A 25,634-nucleotide genomic window follows, 5' to 3' on the forward strand; every position below is an offset into this window, starting at 1 on the left:
ATAGTAGACGATTTGCTTTTGTGTTACTGTAAGAAACTAACAGAGACTTTACGTTATCTTCACCGCCAGGTCCTGCAGGCTCTTCCAGAAGCAGCAACTCCACCACCAGGACCTGCAGCCTGGGGACCGGATTTGGATAAAGGCCCATACCCGGCGGAACTGTCTTCAGCCCAGGTGGAAGGGTCCTTTCACCGTCATCTTGACCACCGCGACCGCAGTGAAGTGCGAGGGATTGACTTCGTGGATCCACAGTTCTCACACCAAGCGGGCAGCGGACCAGGACGACGGACGGCGAGCTCCGGCAGCATCACCAGCAGCACCTGAGGCGGACCATAGGTACAACCTCCGATCCACCAGGAAGGACCAGCCCGACCAGCACGACAGGGGATAAGGAAGAAGAGATCTCCTGCTGGCTGCGGGCCAACCCTCCAACAGACCGACCAATGCAACGGTCTGCTATGCCTGGCAGACACATCCTCCAGATGACATCATGGAGACACCTGTCTCCTTCAAGTGCCTATTGTCTGTTATGTACTGGTAACCTCTGTCAGACCCAGCAAAGGCACCAACGTGTTTGATTTCAAATGGTGCTGGTGTCTGTATCAAATATATTTTAAATTAAGAACTGTGAGCACAACACGGACTAGTGAAGCACCAGAGGAACATTGAACTGTGAAAATAGACTATATTCAGCTACATGACTACCATTGCATCTGGATCACCTTTGATCACAACAAGGAGTGGCAGATTGATGCAAATGACAATAGAGGTGCAAGAGTCAACCTTGGTGATAGTCATACGATTATTGTGGCCAGGAGTGGAGAAGAAGGGACAAATCCAGTTGATTGTACCAAAACCACCACTGAGGAGCAAGTTGACGGACTTGATATTGCAACAGCTTACATTTCCCACATTTTGCAGCCAAGCACCAACACAGGAACTGGCAAACACACGCCTTGACATCTTGGACAGTGTCATATCTGGCATACATCATATTGGCTGGGGGGCAATAATGGATGTTGTAACCACATTTTATTGATTGCTAATAAAATTGAGATATGCAGGTTGCATCACCTGCAGTACACAGGTGGATTACGATACGGGTGGTGGAAGAAAGAGTGTTATATATTACAATAAGGTCAGCAGTGGCAACGTTGTCACCAGGAGTAGAGGTAACAACTGTTCAGAGAGTAGCAGTGCCAAATCCCCCAATATTGAGCGGGCTGCAGACACTTATACTGAATGACCTTTCCTTCCCAATAGTTGGCTTCCTACCATCAGCCCAGGAGCTAGCAACAGCACGAACTGAAGTTTTACAAAGTATTATAATTGCCATAGAAAACAGTGGGTTACATATTGTTACAGACGTCAATTGGGGCAAAAATAACGGCTTATTATTAATCCCATAAACGCTTTTAATATGCCTAGGCCAAGGACAAATGAGCGTAGATGGCCATATATTCTGGCAGCTGTATTATCACCAGTACCTGGGATAGTTCTGACAACCATGTTTATAATGTTTGCAGAGGAGTTTGACATCCCATTTCTTCATGGCAAAGTGGGGGATGAGAATAATACAGTTGTACAACATGAGGAGCCAAACATAGTTGTGCCAGATCAAATTCTGTTGGGGAAGAAGGAGGTCACAGAAAGGGATGACAGAGAATTGTGGGAAGGATATGATAACAATAAATATGTTGAAATGCTGAAATTGTATGTACACATCATGAACATTTCAGGATGCTATGTTTGTACCCACCTACCAACAGATGCACAACACAGCATGAGCTACATTGTACTACCAGTTTCCAAATACATGGGTTGTATTCTGATGCATGAGTTACTCTCCACTGAACACAATATGTCAGTGTTAGTTGCACCACCAAACACTGGTCTCATGGCAGCTCCAACATTGAATGTTTCCAATATGGCGGGTGTCAGACAGGGTGCCAGGGGGCCTAAGATGAAATGGGCACCATGCGGGAATATGCACCCTACAAGGTCAGAAACTGAGATGATTAGCACATTTGACAGGAGATGCAGAAACAGGGCTGAGGAAAATGACAATCAGCAGAGTAGTAACAAGGAAGGTAATATACCAAGGTTTAGAGAAGAAGAACTGTCCCAAGCCCCATCCTGCATCCTATATGATGAAGGGATACAGCGGGACAGAATACATAAATTACCTTCAGACATAGCCACAGCACATAACTGCTCAGCACAGTAGTCATGCATACCCTACCCCTTTGTGTTGCAGGAATTACTGCACGGAAAACAAGGACTGTTGGCATGTAAGGACAGGATAAGCAAGATGAGGAGAATAATGGGACCTAGGAAAGTGGACAAAATATTTATGGGCAAAAGTAACTGCGCACACGTCACAAGGCTGTCGCCCATCAAGGACAGCAATACTGGGTCCTCACCTGGACTGGTGGGTTACAAGGGACTATTCTTTGTCTACGGATCATGGGCATACTTTTACCTGCCTCCAGGTTGGTACGGCCGTTGTTACCTTGCATCAATAATACCACGTATGGTCCACTTCTCAGACATGGCACAGGTCAAAAGTGCCGTTCTTATATACCTGACAACAGCAGGAACATAGATAGGGCAATCCATAACATAAAGGATGTTAGGGATGAGGAAGAGGGCTCATGGATCATAAAGGCTGTTATCATAATAGCAGCTGTGTTATTGACACTCTGCTTTATGATACAGATCTGCTCAGTCTGCTGCACATCCCTTGTCTCCTACTGCTTACGCTCTATGCACCGTGGCTATGAGCACAGCCATGAGCCAGAGCAACAGGCAGTGGCTGAGGTACCTGCCATGGATATGATTATGTTGGCACGCAGGGTATATTGATTTGGTATCAGATTTGGGAATGCTGAAGCCATCTTGGATTTTGATACCAAATGATTGTAGCTTCAGGCCCTCTTAACTTAGCCTTTGTCTGTAATCTCCATCTTGGATAGTTCAGACCCTTTCACAATCAGAGAAGTGCTGTCCTTGCATTTCTCTATGCCCAGACGAGATAAGTGACACACCGCTTGAAGTGACACACCGGTTGCACAATATAATTTTTAGCAAATAACAGATTTCGCAATATTACTCATCGCCTTGCTTATGTCGCAGTTTTGAATGGAAATATACCAGGCCATGACAGCTCGCATTTTGATTGACTGACCCCAATACTGCCCATTCAGATCACATGGTTAGCTACAGTATGTATGCATCAGATGTATCAGACCTTACAAGGAGATTTCTTGTTACAGTTCTGTGCCCATTGGCTGTGGGAATCATGGTGGACTGTGCTACGTATAATACTTCTATTGTCATGTGTCATATGGGTGGTCCTGTGGTTTGAGTCTATAAAGTATACCAAACACAATAAATCTTTGGACATTCTAGCTTCTATGCTGACTGTCACCGTGTTGCACGTTAAATTGTATTTGTTGTGGCTAATAAATGTACCATATTCTGAGCTGACAAATTCTGTGGTTGTGTCTGTCTTTCCTATCATTAATTATCCCTTGTATTTCAGACTCGCTTCCACAAGAGAAGTTGTCGAAGTTGATGAAATAACCAGAGGCAGTTCTGTCAATTGATGGGATTGTTCTTTCAATCTGTCTCTCGGTAGCACTTTCTGATGCCACATTAGTGTAGACTGGTGTTGTTTCTTGACGAACTGTTTCAATCTGTGTTTCAAGAGGCACGAGTTCCATGGCATTATTGCATAGTCCTTCATTGTGCACTGCAGGCTGATCGAATGTGATGAGTCTTTCAGTTTGAACCTCTTGGATTGTTGCAAGTTTGGGTATTCTGTTGTTTCTTGGGAGTCCACTGGGCCTACTGTTGATTATAGGCCACATGCTTGTGGTTTTACCAGATCGATGGACACGACTCTGTTCTCCTTTTTACCAGCAAGGGGCGGTAGCACAACTGATCTTGTTCCGGTGACTGCTAAGACAGGTACTGCTTTTCTGTAAGAAGGCCCAAATTCCTTCTTAACCGCGATCTTTTCTCTGACTAGATCCCCAATCTTTGGAATCCAGACAGGCCTTGCTGGGGCTGTTGCGGGTGGTGCCTCGTCAGTGGTACTTGGCTGTTGCTTTAACTTTATGTTGCTTAATGATTTTCTTGTTTCATTCAGTTCCTGTAAAACAGCCAAACGATCCTTTACATCAAAGTGCTTTGTTTCTTCTTGTACCACTGACATTTGACTATCGAGGTCCTGAACGTTCATTCTAATTCCGAACAATAGTTCGTATGGGCTGAAACCTTTTAGAGAATTTCTTGGCATGTTGTTAAGACTAGTCTGGACACTTATTAAATGTTTGACCCACCCAGCGCCTGAACCTAATACCTTCGCTGTTATAGATTGCTTTATGTCCCGGTTTTTTCTTTCTACCACACTATTCCCTTCCGGGGTATGACTGACAAGAATACCGCAACCCAATTCCCATGCTAGCCATGGCCTCCTTATAGGCTCGAGAGCTGAAAGCAGGACCCTGGTCAGAATGGAACGTGGTAATTGCGTATATGCCGATATGGACTCCCGAATCTTTTATAACCGTTCTAGCGTCAACCGAGCGCTGGTGACCTCATTTTTTAAGTGCTTTTCGTCTTAAATGGTGTACACTGGGACGCGCTTCTCTTCTTTGATTGCGCAGATAGACCGCCTTATGCTGTCTAGAAGGGATCCTGAAACTACACTGGCCTGTTCATTACTGCGATCTCTGTTGCAGTCTTCACAATTTTGAGCAAAACATTGAATATCTATACTCATTCCTGGCCACCAGTACTCTGATTGTAATTCTTTCAGAGAGGCTTTGATTGTTTGGTGTTTCAGACCCAACCCCATGTGTGCTTCCAGTAATAGGAAGCCTCTCCTGCTCCTGTTTGGAATTACTCTATCCCCCACTCCAGGGATTCGAGCAAAAGGAACGGAGTTTGCATCGATTATGTATGCATAATTGAGTGGATAGTTTACGGGTAGTGCTGCACAGTCGCCTTTTACGGTCGTTTTTACTGCCAGCATGGTTTCCCCGTCTATATACTTATCTGTACGCTTTTTTGTGGCTACGGAAGCCGGGTTAGTTGCTTCCGCGGTGGCTGTATTAGCCAATGAATTCCCTGCAACGTGAACGCCATCACGTTGAAGACTCTGTGCGTGAATCACGTGAGTCTTTTGTAGTTCTTTGTGTAAAAGAGCTACCTCGTTCCAGAGCTTTTTATGCTTTATTGTGGCACCTGTGTCATCTTTGTAGTCGTTTTCGATCCAACTCTGCAGTTTATTGTTGTAAGAATTGACGCAAAAATGAGAATCGCACACTATAAGTGTGGGGAATTCGCGTTCTGCATTTTCGAGCGCCATCTTTAAAGATCTGATTTCAGTTCTTTGAACCGAACAGTACTTTACTGATTCGGTTTTTGTTATTTTCGGTCTGAATTTACCGCACAGCCAACGACCTTTAATGATCGCACATGCTGCATTGTAGGATTTACTCTCTACATTAAAATGCTGTACAAAGCTATCTGTATAGATTATACAGGCGTATTGTGGGAGAGGCAGGATTTCGATTGGCAGAGGATATTCTTCTTCATATTCTAAATCATTCAGTTCTTCGTATTGAGGGGCAAAATAGTATTTCACATCTTCCGCTCCTAGAGAATCTATACACTGTATCCATTTTGGATCCAGTGACACTGTAGGCAGGTTTACTGGGCTGAATAGCGCTTCGAAGGCGGATTCCGTTGTGAGGATGTTAATCCTTTTGCCGTGTGCTAGTTCTCGTTCATTTGCTAATGCGATCTGCACTGCGTTCACAGTTCTTTCTGTGTGACTGAATGTTTTTTCTGCTTGTGTGTACAAGTGAGATTTAATTGAAATTGGTACCTTTTCTCCCTCATTAGAGGTTAGGTACGTGAATCCGCATCTTCCTGGGATGACTCGGATTACAAGATCACGTGTGTTGTCACGTGTGTCTAATTTTGTTATTGCTAACATGTCTGTTTGCAGTGATCTCAAAATTTCTGTGTGTTTTTGAGTCCAATTGATTTGTTTTAAATCAGGTTTAATTAGTTCGTAGAGAGGTTTAACCCTCTCTGCGTAATTTAGAATGTAAGTTCTTCCGAAATTCAGAAAACCTAGAATGGATTGTAAATTCTTCAGCGTTTTTGGAGCTTGGAGTACAGCGCACTTCTCTAAGAAGTTGTCCGCTAGGCTTTTCCCTTCACTTGATAATTCGTACCCTAAAAATAGTACTGTCAGATGGGCAATTCGGGACTTTTTAAAGTTGAATTTGTAACCCTCTGCTGCGAACCCAAGTATAATGGTGTTCACTCTTTTCAAGTGAGTATCCAAGTCGTCGTCTGTGAGATAAATATCATCTACGTAAGATAATGCCTCATCATCATAGATTTGTAGTAACTCTGTTACCCTAGCTGAGAATAGTCCTGGGCTGTTCTTGAACCCCTGTGGGAGTCGACAGAATTTTTTCTGCGACCCAAATGCGGAGAAAGCGGTCAAGTATCTGCTTTCTGGTGCAATGTTTTGACAAAAGAAACCATTAGATATGTCTAATGTCGTTTTATATTTTTTCCTAACTATGTTATTCATTAGGGCTGCACTATGCGAGTTTTGTACTGCAAAAGTTTTGCAACATGTATTAAGGTGTCTGTAGTCCAAAACTAGACGATATGAATTGTCTGGCTTGGAGACAGGAAACAAAGGATTGTTCATTTGAGAGGTGCATGTTTCAATCACCCCCTGGTATTCAAGTTGATCTAAGATCTCCCTGACCTGTTTTTTAGCTTCTTGCTTTATGGGATACTGCCGTTGGGCAGTTGGTTCACTTTTTAGTTGGATTTTGTGAGGAGGAGAGTCCTCATCCCATCCTACATGATTTTTATACAATGCAGGTGCCTGGGCTACTGCCCATTTCCTTGCATATGTATGTTTTTTATGAATCGGAATGTGATTCGAGAAGGCAGGCATAATCACTTCTTCGCCACGAGGGCACTCCCTGACAAACTCCGGGGGCCAATCTTTTTCAGCTAACAGAATATCATAGCCTTTTGAGAGCTTATCCCAAAATAGACCCTTAATTTTCCTAGTCTTATCACCCTCCATACGCAATGTTATTTCGTATATTTTATGGGGCTCGCTAAGTCTGGCGTCGGCAGTTTCAACCTGAATGTATTCATTCGTGTCCACTGTCTCCAGATGACTCATCAAGATCTTGCGCGCTATACTGATCTCTGCTGCACTGTCCAACATTGTCAATGCCCACTCCCCGTTTTTCAACTGTGTCCTCAGTATTCTCGGCATGGTTGATTACTCTAATACTGGCTACCTTCTTTTTAGGAAATTGAGATTTCTTATTTTGAGCAGGTTCCTTGTCTTTGGACTTGGTGTGCTCTCCTGGGTCTGACCGTCCTCTTCTTTCCGAATTCTGTGGAAAAGATCGAGAGGGACGTGTATCAATACTTTGATATCTATCAGGTTTTTTTATATTATCCCTATTTCTAAGGTTATATCTTTTCTCAGAGGACTCCCTCTGGGGAGACTGGCGTTCTCGAGTCGGAGTTCTTTCCCTCCGTCGAGGAGACCTTCCTCTGGTCTGGAAAACTTTTTCCTTGGGAGTGGATTGTTTATTCCCATCCCAGCTCTTTTTAGGAGTGTTTAAATTATTTTTAATAAATAATCTTTCAGGATTTTCGAGCAGTTGGGGCTTAACTGGTTTTCCACCCAAGCTGTCTCTACCTAATTCTTCATAGCATTTTTCTATGATTTTTGCTAGCTCAACAGGATCTTTTATATCTGTTTCCCTCAACTTCTGGCGAATCGCCACAGATGCTGCTTCTCCCTTTACGTTGGCTAATAATATAGCCGTGACCTGCTTGAAGTCTTTCAGTAATTTCATACCTAGATTTAAAGCGGGCTCTGGACCGAATTCATTTTGAATCTGTTTTAGCACTTCTGGTATTACCGCCATAGACGGAACACCATGTGTTTTTGTGTAAATGGAAGCAAAGACTGTACCCCAAGTGTCGCAGTCCTCCACGTGTGGTGCGATTCCCATAGGAAGGCAGATGGTCAAGATTCTGTGTTTCTCAATAGGGGTAGTATCAGGAAATACTGCCTCTATTTGAGTGATTTTCTGGGCTAACCAGAAAGGAATTTGTTCCCGTTTTACGGGTGTTTTACCAAGACATGACTGTATGTTCTGTGGTGTAATTTTATTTGTGTTCCCCTGATGAGGGGTCAGCTGTGGTGTATTAACAGCTGGCTGGACTGTTGCAGTCCGTATTACATATTGGACTAATTGCCTATGTATTTTTATTAATGTGTTTAGCTGTGCTAACAGCTCTTCCTTAGACATTCTTGCAATGTCAGGATGTGGTGTGTAGCTGGCTAGAACCGGCCACGTTGCTCCTGGTCTACCTAGTGGACCGAGCCTGGTAATGTGATTATTGTGTTTTAGGGCGCCATTAAACCAGAGCAGGTGCTCTTGAAATTTAAGTGGAATTTCAACCTCCTCGAAAGGGGCGTACTCATCCGGAGGTTCCTCTATTTTGTAATAGTGAAACTCTTGTGTTATAGCGTTTACCGCTGGAAAGTTTATCCATGAATAGAATACCTCTGTCTGCCGATATTCGTGAGCCTCTATCACGAAAATTACTGTACCACCTTGAGGTGTCAGTCCGTTTTCTATAAGTTTTAAAGTTATAGATCTTCTTAACTGGACCGGGATGATAATAGCATCCGGGTCTGCTTGTTCGGGACCTTGCTGAGTCGCATCTACTGCGGCCCCAGAGGTTCCGTTTTCTACTGACATTTTAAAAAATGCAGGTTTGCAGAGTAGGTCTCCAAGGAGACAAAGATTAGGTGCACAATATTTTGGAACACTGTATCCTTCAACGTTGAATAAACCGGAGCTTTACATAGGAATCTCTTCCTACTAAGGTCGGGCGGATTTTAACCTTTCACCCACTCCAGACGTCTATTGGAGTATTTACGGGAGAAAGGGGTGTGAAATATGCACGACTGAGTTACTCTACAAGTCTTGCGTTAGTTTATCGCCTTACCAAACGTTAGGGCGCCATGTAGTGTAGTTCCTAGTTTCCCACTAGGCCCTGCGCATTGGAATAACATAAACAGTAGTATCGACGTGGAACTGGCTATATTCCAGGCCTCCACTGACTATGCTAAACTTAATTGGGTTGTGTTACCAACTAGCTCAGAGGTCACTGGAAACTTTCTTCTCTGCATAGGAAGTGATCAGCTTCCTTGGCACAGACAAGAAGGGATTCAGTTTTCCAACAACCGTGCAACATGACAACTTTGCTCCTCAGATCAAGAGTCGATCTCTAGGGTCGTGTGAAACAATAGACACAGATTTCACTCAGTCAGTCTAGTGCAGTTTACTTTCACGGTATGTAGAGAATAGAGAGACGGGCGTGTATCAATAAAGGTTAACATTTATTGAACAGTCTTTCTTCTCGTACAAGAGAAATGTATTGCCACAATTGCAATAACTGTTATTATAAAAAGTACGTACAGTAAGATAAGAATTGCGAAATAGAACTGTAAAAGCATTGATATGGTTTCTTAGCCATACAATGGTTTAAAAGTAATAAAACATATATACAGTCATATATACATTAGGCTAACATACTCAACTGGTGCTTCTAACTAAGCCTACCCCAGTGTGCCTGACCTAAGCCTAACACGTGAAAAGGGGAGTAAGTAAGTAGCTTAAGTTAAGTTGGTTTTGCCAAGGTTTGTTTCAAGAATTCTCGTCTAAGGGTTTAGTCAACACCATACCTCTGAATAGAATGATGGAGGATTGGTATCTCCTTCAGGGGTCTCTCTCGATATCCCAGTCACCCGCGAGGGTAAACCGGAAGCGCCGGGACTGGATTTCTCTGCACGAGAAAGGCAGCGGCTTCTCTCAGCGCGTCGGGAGGAAGGAGGAGTGACAGCGTCCGCGGGCAGCTGGGCTGGATGTCTTCGCAGAGGACGGCTGCACGGCTCCTCAAGCGTACTGCACCATAGGTCGCGCTTTAGCGGCGATAATGGTAATCAGTAGCTTCACCACCACAGGATAGCAGGCTGCAGCGACAGAGTGCTAGATTTACCAACACAGGGTCTTGCAGGCAGCTGGCATCAGCAACAGGCAACGAACATTGCTTAAGGCAACGTTGGTAATATTTATACCTGACAGGTGCCGGGTTTGACGCAAGTTTGCTGGACATAAGACGTCAATTAAAGATGTCACTAGGAAGTGATAGTTATCAGTTGCTCATTAGAGTTCCATTACAAATCAAAACATAGCAAGCGGGGATTTCCAGGTTTGCTGAGTTTTTATCTTGTTGAAGAACTCGGAGTGTTATCTAGGAATATCAGATAGTGACTGCTGCTCTGTCATTGCACTAATTGGTTGCAAAGGAAGTAGCAGAGAGTCATGCTGGAATGTGGCTCTGTGGCTCTGTTCGTGTGAGGCCAGAGATGACTTTACAGAAAATCGCACTTGAACGGTTATGCCAATATAGGGAATAAAGTGATTTATAGCCGAATAGGGGCATAAGGTCACAGTATCGATCAGGAACCTAGATAAGCACGCAACAGGATGTCCAGAACTTTTGCGCCCGCTTCTAACACCTTACGTGCCACAATGCAATTTGTGCTCATTAGGCCAGCACCTACTGACTGTAACCCGTACAAAGCTTTGCCGTATCGGCGGTCGCTCCTTTAGGGTTTTGGGAGCCAAGCTCTGGAACTCCTTGCCACTGAACATTCGTTCTTTGGAAAACCTGTCTGCCTTCTGGAAAGCTATTAAGACCCATCTGTTCCCCTCTCCTTAGGATTCCCTGTCTGTCTTCCTTCTTCTTCTTTAGTACAGCTCCTGTGGTTCCTTAGCGCCGGGACGCCTCTTTGCTGGGGCTGCTGTTGCGCTTTATCAAAATGTTAACATAACATAACATAAAATAAAGTTCCTTGGGGTACAACTAGCCAACCAGGTACCGCCAGAGAGGTGTAAAAAGGGGCGTGGCCTGGCCCACCTCACTGCAACGCATCTCTGTGGTGCTTACTGGAGGTACCTGGTGGGGTTGTTGGCCCCCAGGGACCCTCAGAATTGAAGAGGAATTAATCCCCCAACTTAAAACGCACCACAGGGTGTGTTTGCACACATGTCACCTTAGGCCCTTCCCGCTTCCTTTACCACTGTGTGCAAACGCACCCCATGGTGCGTTTTAAGTTGGGAGATTAAGTCCCTGAGGGTCCCTAGGGTCCAACTAGCCCACAAGGTACCTCCAGTAAGTGCCACAGAGCTGCGTTGCAGAGAGGTGTAAAAAGGGGTGTGACCTCTGAACAGCTCTCTGCAAAGCAGCTCTCTGGCGCATACTGGAGGTTCCTGATGGGCTAGTTGGCCCCCAGGGATGCCCAGTATTCAAAGGGAATTAGTTCCCCATCTTAAAACGCGCCAGGGGGCTCGTTTGCAGAGTGCTGCAGGGAGGGGGAGGCCCTCTGGTGCGATGCTAGTATTTTTATTATTTTTTTAAGAAGGGGGCTGTGTGGCCCCCCTTCCTTTCCTATTTTATTGGCCCTGCGGACCCCATCCCCAAAGAACCTGACCCCTATTTTTTTTTTTTTTTTTTTGGTAGGGTGCCACCTCCCATGACCATATTCGACCCCAGGTACCCCAACCCCTGGGGCATGGACAGTGTTTTTTTTTAAGAATAATTGGAGGGGAGCTGAGTGGCCTCCCGGGCCAATCATGGCCCGCGACCCATCCCCCGGGGCCTGGCCTCTCGTTGGGCACCATGAGGGTGTCCCCAATTCCCCCACAGTCCTGCCGGCTCCCCGCCTCCTGTGGGAGCCGGCATTGCTTTTCCACACAGGGAGCTGCTGACATGCTCTCTCTTCCAAAAACCAAATCAGAGGTTACAATGACAGGGCGCAAGCTGCTAGGCTTCCACCCTGTCATTACAAAAAGCAGTGTCCCGGGGTGGGCACCCCGGAACACTGCAGGAGCTGACCCAGGGGGGTGGTGGTCCCCAGGGCCATCACTGGCTCCAGGAGAGAGGCGCACGGCCCCCTCCCACCTATGGTACAGCCCTGGGGAGGTGGCGGTCCCTGGGGCTTGTGGGTCCGTAACGGACCCCCAAATTTGTAAATTAGTGCCACGGGGTGTGTGGGGGGCTCGAGCACCCCAGACACAGGTACATTTCTTATAAAAAAAAAGAAGCCCTGGGGGTGGTGGTCCCCAGGAATGCGGGGGGACGTGTGCCCCTCAAATATTTATACAAAGCCCTGGGTAGTGGCGGTCCCCGGGGCCATGTGGGGGGGGATTGGGGACCCCCACACATGTTTTTCACTGCCCCCGGGACCTGGCCCACCCGAGGGCTTAAATTAACAGAAGGGCGGGAGCCCGCGCTTCGGTTAAAAAAAATATTCTCAGCCGGATTCGAGCACCCAGCGCAAATTTGCCCAATTTATTTATTTTTAATGCTTTTTTGGGCCCTGGGGTCATTGTGGGACCCCCTGAGGAGGCCTAGGGGGTCAGGGTGTTTCTTCCTTGCCCCCTTTTCTCATTTTGCATGTTTCTTTTACTGCTTTCTTGTGCCTCGGTTCTACCGAGGCACAAGATGGCTGCCAACACTTCCTGGTTTGAAGTGTTGACAGCCAATTAGAATGCAGCTTGTGATCGGCAAGGTGAGCGGATCCTCCATGCCTCTATATATCTATATATTTTTTTTTATTTTCTCAGCAACTACTGAACTGATTTAAGAAAAAGAGTGCTTTCTGACCCAAGCACTATCTTTCTGCCAAATTTGGTGTAATTCCGTTCAGCAGTTCCAGCTTTAGCGGTGTCTAAAGTTTCCTATGGTAAATGCATAATTTCACCTCTTTTCCTTGAATTTCTCAAGGAACTACTGAATGGATTTACACCATTCAACAGAAAGGGCTCTTTCTGAACCATGGGCTACTTTTTTTGCCAAATTTGGTGTCATTCCGTTCTGCAGTTCGGGCTGTAGCCGTGTCTAAAGTTTCCTACAGAAATTAACATGGAGAAAACACGTTTTTGGACCCCCCTTATTTCTCGGCTCCCACTAACCGAATCACCCCGAAATTTTCAACATATGAGCGGGCTTAAGCGCCCCACTAGTTTTGAGAATTTCTCAAAGATTCATCAACCGGCGCCAAAGTTATAAGGAAAAGAAAAAATGCTTTCCCTATGGAATCTAGGGCCTAATATTAACTACCTACTGGCGACCGCCAGTAGGCAATATATATATATATATTTGTATATATATATATCTTCACTTCATGACGATAACAGGTAGATTTCTTTCGCCTCATAATCAGCGGACATTGAGCAACTAGTAAGTGCAAATTAATTCAGTTTATTTTTAGTATGCCGCCATGACGTTTCGGCTCGTCCAGGCATTGTTTACATGAAAATTTAATGTTGGAAAGCTTTCAAATTTAAAGTGACAGTGCATTTCAAAATCAACCACGTGGTAATAGACATAGAAAAGTTTTGGGCAGTAATTAGTATATCTCAAAATAAAAATGTGTGACTGAATAGTCAAAGACAATATCATAAAGGCAACTTCATAATCCTTGCGGATTACAAAAATGTTAAAACCATTAATGCTATCAAACGATGAAATTCCTTTCATTTATAAACAATTGTGCAAATATGCTTGTAGTGTGCAACTTCATGTTAATGTGCAAAATACGCTTAAGTCAAGCATAATATCAGCTTAAATGCATGTTAACCGGCTGTATGTCTCGACACTATCAACAGTCAAAAATGTAAATTCCACAGTTGAGAATAAGTTTGATGAATGATGGGATAAATCCCTATGCAAACAGATCCCTGTTTGTCTATGCCTTTGATACTATCTATGTAATTGCTTCTAGTATTCATGTGCAAATGGTGTGGTGAAAAAATAATGAAAGTGACAGTTAAAAATCAAACATTCGCTAATAAATGTTAGTTCCGAGCGGCACAGTATTACTAATCTCGTATAAGTCTTGTCGCATTTTTCAAAAGTGCGCAGTCAGTAAATAATTAAAATAAAGTTAAGGTTAGCAGAATTGCAAAATGCAAGTTGTTTGGACAAGATGTTCAACCCTCAAAGGTTTCAGATACAATGCGCTCAATAGCTCCAAGAAGATGTGTGTATAAGATTCGACCCCCTAACTCTGGACTAGCCCTGGAACTTATTGCCGTTGCTTTACCCGCATGGAGTCTGCTAAAGACTGCAGGTTCCCACTAATAGATTGCCCAGGAAAGTCACCTTAATTTGGACCAGGAAGAAGAGAAACTCAAAAAGAGGGGGCTCACCAAACTGTGGTAGTTGTTTATAAATACATATAAATATGTATGAATATAAAAATATATAAATAAATAGATACAGTAAAAAATTGTATAAAAAATAATTCTATGGTATAAATATTAGTTTATCATGCTCAGGATATACCACAGCACTATCGAGGTACCACTATTGAAAAGAAAAATGACCACGTAGACGATGCTAGCATTCATACTGAACGTTGAGCTACCTCACAAGTACTGAGGTACTGAAAAATAAATGTAAAAGAAATAATCACATAATAAACAACATTATATGAATAGAAACAAATTTGTAAAAACCAATAAAATCTAATTCAGAATTGAGAAAAACAAAGGTTAAGAATAGGTTATAGTTAGGAAAATGTAATTATTTACTTCTACACATAGCAAACTTACATTTCCAGGAGCTTAGCAATTCTAAAGTTATAGTTATGAGTTAAATAATAATTTGCATACCACCCAAAACTTAATATAACACTCACAACTCCGTTAATAGTGTTGTGAGCTTACTGCTCAAGCTAAATGGACTATTGCTTTCACCTTCCACATGCACTGCTTACACTCTTTCATATTAAATCACTTATAGTATGTGAAATCATAGCATATATAACAACTCTCCTGCCATCTTTATTAACATCATGTATGAGAAGACTGTGCATGGTAGAGGGCTGAATCATAGTTCTTTTTGCATGCATAGCGAGTTCACAACTCTAGAAATGGAGGTGCACGAGTTATATTAGGTTTTGGGTTATAACTATAGCGTTGTGTAGTTAGGTTGGTTTTGTATACAAATAAATATTTTGATTTTCTTTCCCATAACTTATCCTAAACCCTTGACTGATGTCAAACTCCCTCCTAAGAGGCCTCATAAAGTAATATCCCATTGCAAATCTATGGTTTGTTTGAGTAGGTCACCAACACCAAGGAATGTCCTATATTTGTATGTGCTGAGACTCTGCAGGCGTGAAGATACTACTTGTAAAATAACTTTGTAAATAGCAAACAATCGAAAACCTACACAAAACTTTAAGTTTACCTTTATGAATCTGGCCCAAAGGTCTCACAAGAGGTCCAAACAAAAATGAGCACAGTGCAAATCTATCCTCACGGTTTGTCAGAGGAGTAACTAACAACAAAAACATTCCCTACTATGATAACCTGTGAAATTCCATGTTAAAAATACTCTCTTCAGATTTTAGTAGAATAATAACAATCTACCCTTAAAAATCTATTTGCGTTTATTTACCCGCTTCACAATGGATAAGTCAGGTCCACTGAATTTTTTGTACCTTTTCATAATAAGCGGATCTAGCTTATAGCTTTGGTCTTTGGCTTGCCATAATATTCAAGAGTCATGCTGTATTGAGCATAAGCTTTCACTCATTGCAACCTGAGCAGAAAGAACACCGGGGCATTTTACCAAGCAATAGCGATAATTATCGCTATTGCTTGGTTAGCGAGAAAAAAATTATCGACGAGCTGCGGCGATTTTTATCGCAGATCAACCTTGGTATTACCAAGGTTTATCGCAAATGCGATAAAAGAAGGAAATAATGCATGAATATCGCTGAAAAATCAGCGATATTCAGGCATTACCGAGCTAATGCTTTTAGCCATGTTATCCATCTCCCATTGGATAACATGGCTAAGAACTGCTCCTGGGCAGGTGTTAACTTTGGAGATATACGCGCTTAGCGCGAATATCTCAAAAAGTTGGTAATAGGAGATAGCGATGTTAGCGACTGTTTCCAGTCGCTGACATCTTGGAACGCCCACTTTGCATGTCATTAGTGATAGATTTTTCTGACATGCAAAGCGGGGCCCAAGATGGTCACTATCTCCTACTAACTGTCGCTAACTGGTGTTAGCGACAGCTAGGTAATAGGGAGATAATTTTATCTCCGCTTTCTTGGCTTTTAAAGCCAAAAAAGCGGACATAAATCCCTTAATAATATGCCCCACCGTCATTTCCTAATTATCTGGGAGAATTCGATAGCATCACAGTGGCATGTGTGTGTAACCGAAAGGTCAAACACTAGCTTTACTTAATAAAGAGCCTGGGTCAAGCAAGTGGATAAAACACTTCTTAAGCTCTGTTTTATCAACTATGGATGGACCACAGCTGGATCATCAAGTCAGACCTAAAAACACGCTCATAAATGTATAATTTGAAGCAATGACGATAATTACCACATGCTCACCCACAAAATCCGCAGCCGAAATTAATGAACATAATCACAATAGTAAGAAAGATAAGGAAGTAAGCTGAGTGACCATCCATTATACAGAAAAGGCATAGATGACGAATTCTGCACGATAATCATGTCAGACTAATAGTGCCTTTTATGAGAAATGAGAAATTCTCGGAAAAACAAAGATAATAAAACCAATATTCTGTGTCAATGTTTTAACTAGGTTCACACATTTTTCTCTAGATATATCATCTGGTGACATTTAATCATCCAATATTTGTTTGTTTTCCTCTTTACGAAGGAGCACGGGTTTTTATCTCAGACATATTATATGATCAATGCTGCATTTTCCACGTAGGCCTCAGAAAATAGATGAAGGATTTTTATCAGTGCATCAATGAAATATGGAGAACGTGGCTACGGGACTATCATCAGAAAATATCTCTAAAATGGGCCTCATTTTAAAATGAATAACAAATCATCTCTGCAACTTTTTAGGAAGAGGAAGCACTGTGCTACTCTATCATTTATGTAGACTGCATGTTGATTTTAATACAACTATCCATGGACATTTTAATATGGATTTGAATAACAATTGCATTCTCATCATGTGACTCATTTGCACAGTTGCTACGTCTATTGCTTAATATTTTTTCAGTTATCTATTCATAATTGTAGGAATGCATTTAAACCGTTTTTCATTACAATCTCTTTCCATACTACTGGTTCAAAGTACCCTTGTTCAAGTGCATTGTCCATATTTTTATACACAAACATATGCAGGGGTTTACAGTTGAAACCAGATTACAGATTGGATTTTAGGAACAAATGAAGGGGCATATTATCAAGGGGGTTTATCTCCGCTTTTTTGGCTTTAAAAGCCAAGAAAGCGGAGATAAAATTATCTCCCTATTACCTAGCTTTCGCTAACACCAGTTAGCGACAGCTAGTAGGAGATAGCGACCATCTTGGGCCCCACTTTGCATGTCAGTGATATTTATCACTAATGACATGCAAAGTGGGCGTGCCAAGATGTTAGCGACTGAAAACAGTCGCTAACATCGCTATCTCCTATTACCAACTTTTGGAGGTAGTCGCGCTAAGAGCGAATATCTCCAAAAGCTAACACCTGCCCTGAGCAGTTCTTAGCCATGTTATCCAATGGGAGGTAGATAACATGGCTGTGAGTATTAGCTCGGTAATGCATGAATATCGCTGACTTTTCAGCGATATTCATGCATTGCGGCCGATTTTTATCGCATTTACGATAAACCTTGGTAATACCAAGGTTTATCTGCTAAAAAAATCGCCGCAGCTCAGCGCTAAATTTTAGTCTCTAACTAAGCAATAGCAATAATTATCGCTATTGCTTGGTAATATGCCCCGAAATGACTAGCCACACAGGCATCTGTGTTCCGCGGCTCGCGATTCACTATTTCTCCTTGGCGGGATACCATTATATTGATTTCACTAATTCCATTGTATGTCTTTTTTTTCTCTAATTCTTCCTTTATGAGCCCCTCGGTGCAATACGGGGTGTGGGGAAGGAACTCTGTTGTAATGAAACAGACACAGGAAACATTTTGAATACTACGTTATTCTTCTTGAAGAGAGCACACGGAATCTGCCACTACAGCACAGCACAACACTGCCAAGAGCAAGTGCTGCATTGCATCAAACTCCTCCCCCTAAAAGGGGGAATATAAATGGCCAACACAACATACCCAATCACTTCATCTTTCAAGTCGAGTTGCAAAGCTCTCATGAACGGTCTAATAAAACAATAGGCATATAAATATTCACTCAAAATTCGCAACATGAGTAAGTAGAAGGCGCACGTTTTCTTCATGTGCCCAGTCTATGCCCCCCCACAAATCCTGGTTAACCCAGATATGTAGGCTGTTCGGTGTACATAGTCATTATGTAGCCTTTTGCATACAAAAGGCAGATTGCCACCCAGTTTTTGCTATTTCTGTTGCTAAGTTCTTGGATGCTATGTAGGTACTCAAAGGCTCTTTCCTCTCTGCCACTATCATGATGATTTAAGTACTACCATTAGGTATCATTTTGATGTATTAATTACAACACTCTCTTCCGTAAAGTTATTGCATTTTTGCACAAAATGTTCTGAATAACACAACTTCTAGTTTGCTGTTAATTTTAGTATATGGCTTGTAATAATGCTTTTATTTTGTTGTTGGCCAATATTGCATTTGTATGTATTTGTTATTTGTTATCTGCTGCACTTTTTAGGTTTCGACCTGGCGAGGGGCAAAGCCCCTCCCAGATCGAAAACTATTGTCTACAGTAGGGATGTTTGGACCGCCTCTGTCTATCATTGGCTAGCTCCATAAATGGAGGCTAGCCATTGGGAGACAGAGGCTGTCAATCGCGCTTTCTCCAGAAAACGCGATTCGGGGGCGTTTCTGGTGCTTTTTTTAAGCCCCGCCCCTTTGTCCCGGGCCGCGCTGCGATTGGCTGCCGGCCCGGGCCGCCCCCGTGACGTCATTCCCGGGCCGCGCTGTGATTGGCTGCCGGCCCGGGACACCCCCGTGACGTCAGCCAATCACAGCGCGGCCCGGGACCTGACTTGTTAAATTACTTTCTGTAGTTAGGCGACGGCCCTTGCAGGTGGGCAGGACGCTGATTGGGCTGGGGCAGTGGGCTGGATTTGGTTCAGTGTGGCAGGCAACGTGCATGGATTTCTTTCAAAATGCCACAACAGGTGTACCGTAGTTTCAATCTTCCCATCTGGCCGATCTCCCCCCTCGTTTGTGCGCATGCATATCAGTAAACGCATGCGCAGAACGCTCCTTTTCCAAATACAGGTATTTTTGATCTCCCCCGTGTTCTGCCGTTTTAGTGCACATGCGTCATTTCACGCATGCGTACTAACTCTTTTTTCATTCCATTTGAAGCTCCCGCGGCAGCGTTAACAGTCCAGTTGAGCTCCTCAGCGTTCTGCCTTTTTTTTAGTGCGCATGCGTGTCATTTCACGCATGCGCACTAAGTCCTTTGAATTTGAAACTTTTGCGGCAGCGTAGCGTTACAAGTATGTTAACCAGCCTGGGTTCCGTGGGGTAACCATGCAACCTGTGACCGCGACGCGCTGCATGAACCAGCACCGGACTTTATTCCCTTGAGAAGCCCATCTAGAGGACAGGAGAGGCTGGTGCAGGTACTGCGCATTGTGTAACTTGACGGTCATGAAGAGACTTTGTAATAAATGCATCTAACTGCGCTCACCGCTTGCTTGTCAGTAGGCCGCGTAGCTGAAGGCCTCTGGGGCTAGGCAGGCAGCCCAGTAGCTGTCAAGCCCCTCAGACTGTTTGATAGCACTCGGCTCGGAGAGCACACATGGCAACCTCATTGAAGGCGTCTCCTAGTGCCTCGGTGGCCGCTGCAGTGCTCTGCGTGGGTGCCGCTGTGGGGAAGCAGGAGGAGGTAAGCTGTGGGAAAGGCATGTGAGGTCTAACTGCGCAGGAGAGAGGGGCTCGTCGGGCCCTGCTGCATGTCGCCATAGTTTTGCAAGGATCATGTGGGTGATCCAAATGATCGCAGTACCCAGGTGTGCTGTTTAATCCCTGCTACGCTCAGCCGCAGCGTCTTTTTATTTACAAACCTTACGTAGCTCTGGCCATAACGCGGCCTGGTGCAAACAGGTCAAACTTCCCTCCTCCCTAGTGCTCGTTATTACAGTCCACCATCACGCCCACGAGACGACAGTGCGATAGTTAGCTTACAGCTGTATTTGTGATCTCCCCTCTGACGTAGGGGGAGATCAAACCGACGGGGAAGATCATCTAGTTAGAACACCGGCACACCTGCACGCACCGGTCCCCGCCAAGAGTCATCATTGGTAGGCGCAGTTCTGGGCCGAGGTGGTTAACCCGGCCCACACGACGTCGCAGTGCAGGCAGCAGCCTGGCCTAGGCCCCCTATCGAACATAAAGGCAGGCAGAGCTGTGCCCAGCCGTCCACCACCCCCAGGGCAGTAATGGTACGTAACAGCCATAAATAATATAATAAACCATTACATTACTAAAGCTGTTTTTTTGTGGTTCGTGAACTTGTGGATGTGACGTGAGGGTCACAGGCTGCGGCGCAGTAGCTCCCGCTCGGCTCCACATGAAGTCCGGCGTTATTTATTTATTTATTTATTTATTTGCTATTGTACATTGCTCTGGGCTGAAACCAATTGAGCTCGGTGTGTTCCAGGCAGATGCGATTTTATCACGGTGAAGAAACCATTGTCAGAGTTCTTAAAACCGCAGTAAGTGTACAAGGCTTCTTACGGCCTATCTCGCTGTCACCTGATCGTTATTCATAACGCTGGGCGCTGTAAACATCAAAAACTGACAATAAAGTGGGTGTCCGCCGTGTTCAACAGTCTTCTTTCGGTTCCACAGAAGCACAGAATTTGGAATGATTGTTAGAATCGTACACGAGTCTCTAGGGGGGTGAATGCGTGGGTCTGTAGAGCACGCTGCCCTATGACACAGCTTTAAACACAATGTGTGACGATGGTGGGAAGCAAATACATAGGTTAGGAGAGGAGAGGCTCATGTGAACTAAAAAACGCACCCTAGCCAAAATAATGTCAGGCATTCTAGGCGCAGCCCGGGAGGTGTCTAAAGGCTGCCAGTAACTTGAATAATGAAATTCGATAAATCTCCAGGTTACTTAAAAAGTCAGCATTGTGTTAGTTGTCACGGTATCAACCCAGGCCCATTTGTACAGGGTGGAATGGAAAATATGCAATCATGACAGGCCAGGAAAAGACTAACACCTGTGCCAACCACGAGTGGAATCCACGACTCTAGCTTTCAGGGGTTCTTAAGACCACGGAGTTCATCATTACACGAAAATCCACACAGTGCCAGTGTGAAGACTAGCTCTGTTTATGATTATCAATATTCTTGTTACCAATGATCTCTCATCTCAGCCTTTTGAGCGTAAATAGAGTACCATTAAAAAGGGTACCGTTTCTAGGCGCTGTAAATAACACGTGTAATATGAAGGTCCATGTAAAAAAATAAATAAAACTGGTGAGTGAACTGAACTATATTTGCAGTCCTTACAACACCAACCATTTGACTAAAATCTTAAAACTAGATAAGCAAATGCTTTGAAACGTTCATATCAGGATTTCAAAATGAATACCAGGAGTGCACATTGCGTCAGCAAAATAACACCTCACTTGTAATCTATTACTTGATTTAAAAACGGTTGTTACTACCAGTAACTGTTTTCATATAGCTAACTTCTACAATGCCACCGTTCCGTAGCTTGACATACTATAATAACTCACCACAATAAGCGCTTTATAATTTATATGTTTAACTATGTAAAATGTTCTAAACTAAGAACAATTGCTTAAACATATTGTTAAAAAGTTTTTTTTAACAATCTTAAATAATATTTCTGCGGGATCCTGAAATATATGCTAAGGGCTATACTCGTTGCCGCTTTATATTACTGTCTGGATTTAACTGTGAGATCACCAAAATTAAATCCTGTTTTGTTCTGGGATTCTCTGATTGTTCATTTGTAGTGAGAACTCCATGTACCAAGGTGAACGAGCAAGGTCTGTGAGCAACATTCACATGTGTAACTATAAAAGTATACACATCAACATGTACATATCCTAGATTATTAGGTGCTAAATATGTTCAAAATATGTAAACTCAACAAACACAACAAGATGATGGACGGAGTGCTGAAACCTTTTTTTTGAGCATTTGCCGGTCCTTTTGAAGCCAAACAGTGGTGCTCATCAGAGTAAACGTGCAAGATTCAAAACCTGGGCAGGGGTCTTCAGTGGCGGGGTCCCTGGACATTATGCACCCATTTCACAGCTGCATGTAGGCCGTTGATTTCTAGTAAGCCTGTGCCCTACTCTTCGTGCCCTTCGTCCTTATGTTAACACGAGGCCCCAGGGCCGCTTCGGAGAAGTCAGCGGGCGAGTAATTTTTCGGCCTTCAGCACCGGGCACAGATGGGCTAAGAATAGTGTCCCTGGGTTTGACTAATATGGGGAAGGACAGTGCCCTGACCGGAGCGGCCGCCTGCACTTCGGTTACAGGCACGGTATTTAAAGCGGCAGGCCAGGTTTGGGGCGAGCTTCGCAGGCCCAAACATGGCCAACTAGGAAGCGGCACAGAGCACGTCGGGCCCTTGGGCCAGCCTTGCTGCCCCAGCTCTCAAGCAAGAATCGGCGTGGGTCCACATACTTGGGTCCTGCACTACTGCTAATGCCAGATGTCACTTTCTTAGCACTCCTAAACTGTACTTAAGTAACTGAGCTGCGACGGCATACATCGGTCGAGACTGCATTGTATTTGTTGGTAGTCATTGCTGGGAGTGCAACTCGTGTACCTTCAGACTTGAGCCAGCCTTGTCACACAGGAAGGCCGACAGATGGGCCTGCAGCTGAGGGCCCTGTATCTCTGGCACAGGGCTTACATGGGACACCCCCATGTGACTGAGACGCCTCTCTGATCCCAGCCCTAGTGCCCTACAGAAGAGGAGGTTTGGGCTTCTCAGGAGATCCTTGGAGTTTTTGCCATCTGTTTGTGTCTTTAAGATATCTTCCTGTCTACAGTGCCTCAGTATTTATAATCCACTAACGGTTCTCTTCTGCAAAACTGCTCAGCAGTTTACAAAGCAGTAAGAGGGGGTTCAGAGTGCACAATCTGAGATATGTTTTATGATAAAGAAAAATATATATTTTGAAAAATGTTTAGTCTAAGCAAAACGTTGATCCTAAGCCACGAACTTTGGAGCCCCTTGGGTGTCCGCTTTGTCGTCTTCCCTTTAAGGTGCAAAACAGTATTTCTTCTTGGAGGTCGAAGTGGCAGTTTCAGTACAACAATGTATTCTGTAGTTCGTTGCTGGTGAATTCACCTTAGTGAAAGTCGTTGAAGGATCTGATTTGTTCTGTATTTATAAGTCTACATTGATAGCACAGCATTCTCTGGTCATCGTGCTAAACTAAAAAGAGCTTCTAGAGTACTGCTGAGAAGAGGGGGTCTGTGGGGGGGCTCTGTGTGGGTGTGTGTGTGGGTGTGTGTGTGTGTGTGTGGGTGTGTGTGTGTGTGTGTGTGTGTGGCATTTGCGAGAGATTGAGCTTTTGGCATTGTAAATGACAATGCCATCTGTTTTCAAAACCAAAACATAAATAAAAATGTTGTCATTTACAATGCCAATAGCTCTAACTTTTGCAAGGGCGAAACCGTTGCATTGTAAATGCTTGTTTCGACCTGCGGTGGAGATAAAATTATTTGAAAGTGAAAATGTTCTGAAGTGTCAGATGTAGTGATCCCCAAAAATTAAAAAAGGTCCAAATCTGTCAAAGTGACAGCCAGCAAGTCATTCAACTCAGATGTGGCCACCTTTGAGAGAGTGAGAAAAATAAGCTTCTTAAAATACAGACCAACATATCTGAGAGTTCAGACGTCATACCAAGCAACTAAATCAAACCCAATCAACCACCAAACCTATTTTTATTCCTTTAGAGCACTGATCCTTGAGGCAATTTCTCAAAGCAGCTGACAAACCGAAACCTGTAAATATCTCTGTTGAATCTTGCCCTACTGCCTCCTCAAATGGGCTCCTGTCCTTTCTAGTTCTGAACATAAATGGAGTTGATAATACTTAATTCCTACAATGGGGAGTGCTTAATGCTTCCAATACATGTATCACTCCCTTACTGAAGCAAACATCAGCTAATCAATAGCATCTGGCACACCACTCACCAATATCAAACGTTTCCTTTATGAGTAAAAACATGGATGAAGAGCTTTGCACCTTCTGCAAACAGGAGTAGCCTAGTAGCGCAATATGGTGGATATGCGCCACTAAGGCTCTTTTAGGCATCCAAAACAATCCTTAATAATATTGAAGCTTTTTTATAAATACAATTGTATATTTATTAGGATATTTCTTGAGAGAGGCTGTCAGAGAGGCTAGGAGAAGCAACTGTCCTAGGGCCCTTTCAGTAACTATGTTTGTGAGGAAGTCAGTCCCCCAGCCATTGAGCCTGTGGTGTCACCAGAAAAAAAAGGTTGTCAGGATTGACGAGGAAGGACGAAGCTGCAGAGAAGAAGAAAAAGGGGCTAGAAAAGATGGAAGGGTCAAGCACCTACCTGGAATTTTAGTGTGATGGCAGACTGGTACGAAGAAGGATAAGATGCTGTCCAAAGGTAGTGAAGGCTCTACACAGTGCTTATGAAAAGAAGACATTGTTCCAGGCCATTACTGTGGGATTGGCTGCTGTACCAGCAGGGCAAGTAATGAGACCTTGATTGGCTTGAAAAGCATTCTGGGAACAACCTGGCAGGGCTTACCAGCAGAAGGACTTAGGCACATCTCTGCCCACACACAGAATGTAATGTAGTTTAACAAGGGATTTTGATATGATGAGAGAAACATATCTAGAGTGTGGCCAGGAATATGAGCTCTGCATTGTATTTCAACATTTACAAAGTGCTTTCTACCCCGGTATGGGGCGCTCAAGCACTTGTCTATGAGGGTAGCACACTAAACAGTTTAGGGTGTGTGGTTGGAAGTTTATTGTCTTTGTCTTGATTCTATGTGGAATTTTTCCTGCCATGCATGATGACCACCGTGGTGCAGTTATCATGTTATTGGATGGAGCTCTGAGCTATGTGATGAATAAGGCACACATGTTATGGAATTCAGTAAGATGCCAACTTTTAGCAGCTCCACAGGTAAATGTTTGGAATTTCTTATGATCATAGCCCATGTAGGTGGTGACTTCACTATGTCGCCCATTCGGATATTTTGTTTAAAGTTTATGGTCCTGAGCAGGAATAGGTTGGAGGGAGAAATGGTGGACAGATCATCTGGGATAGAATTTGAAAGTATTATTCTGATTGTCAGTGGTTTAATAGTGTAGGCTGGTACACTACTTGGCGATAGATAACACTCAAAGCTATTTTTTATTCAGTGAGAGTAAGTATATCTAGCAGTATAAGGGAATTATTATGCATCTGTATTAACTACAATTAACTGCCTGACCGCTGAGTGTTATGGTAGGAATATCA

Source organism: Lissotriton vulgaris, chromosome 3_1 (assembly GCF_964263255.1).
Source record: "Lissotriton vulgaris chromosome 3_1, aLisVul1.2, whole genome shotgun sequence".
Lineage (NCBI taxonomy): Eukaryota > Metazoa > Chordata > Amphibia > Caudata > Salamandridae > Lissotriton > Lissotriton vulgaris.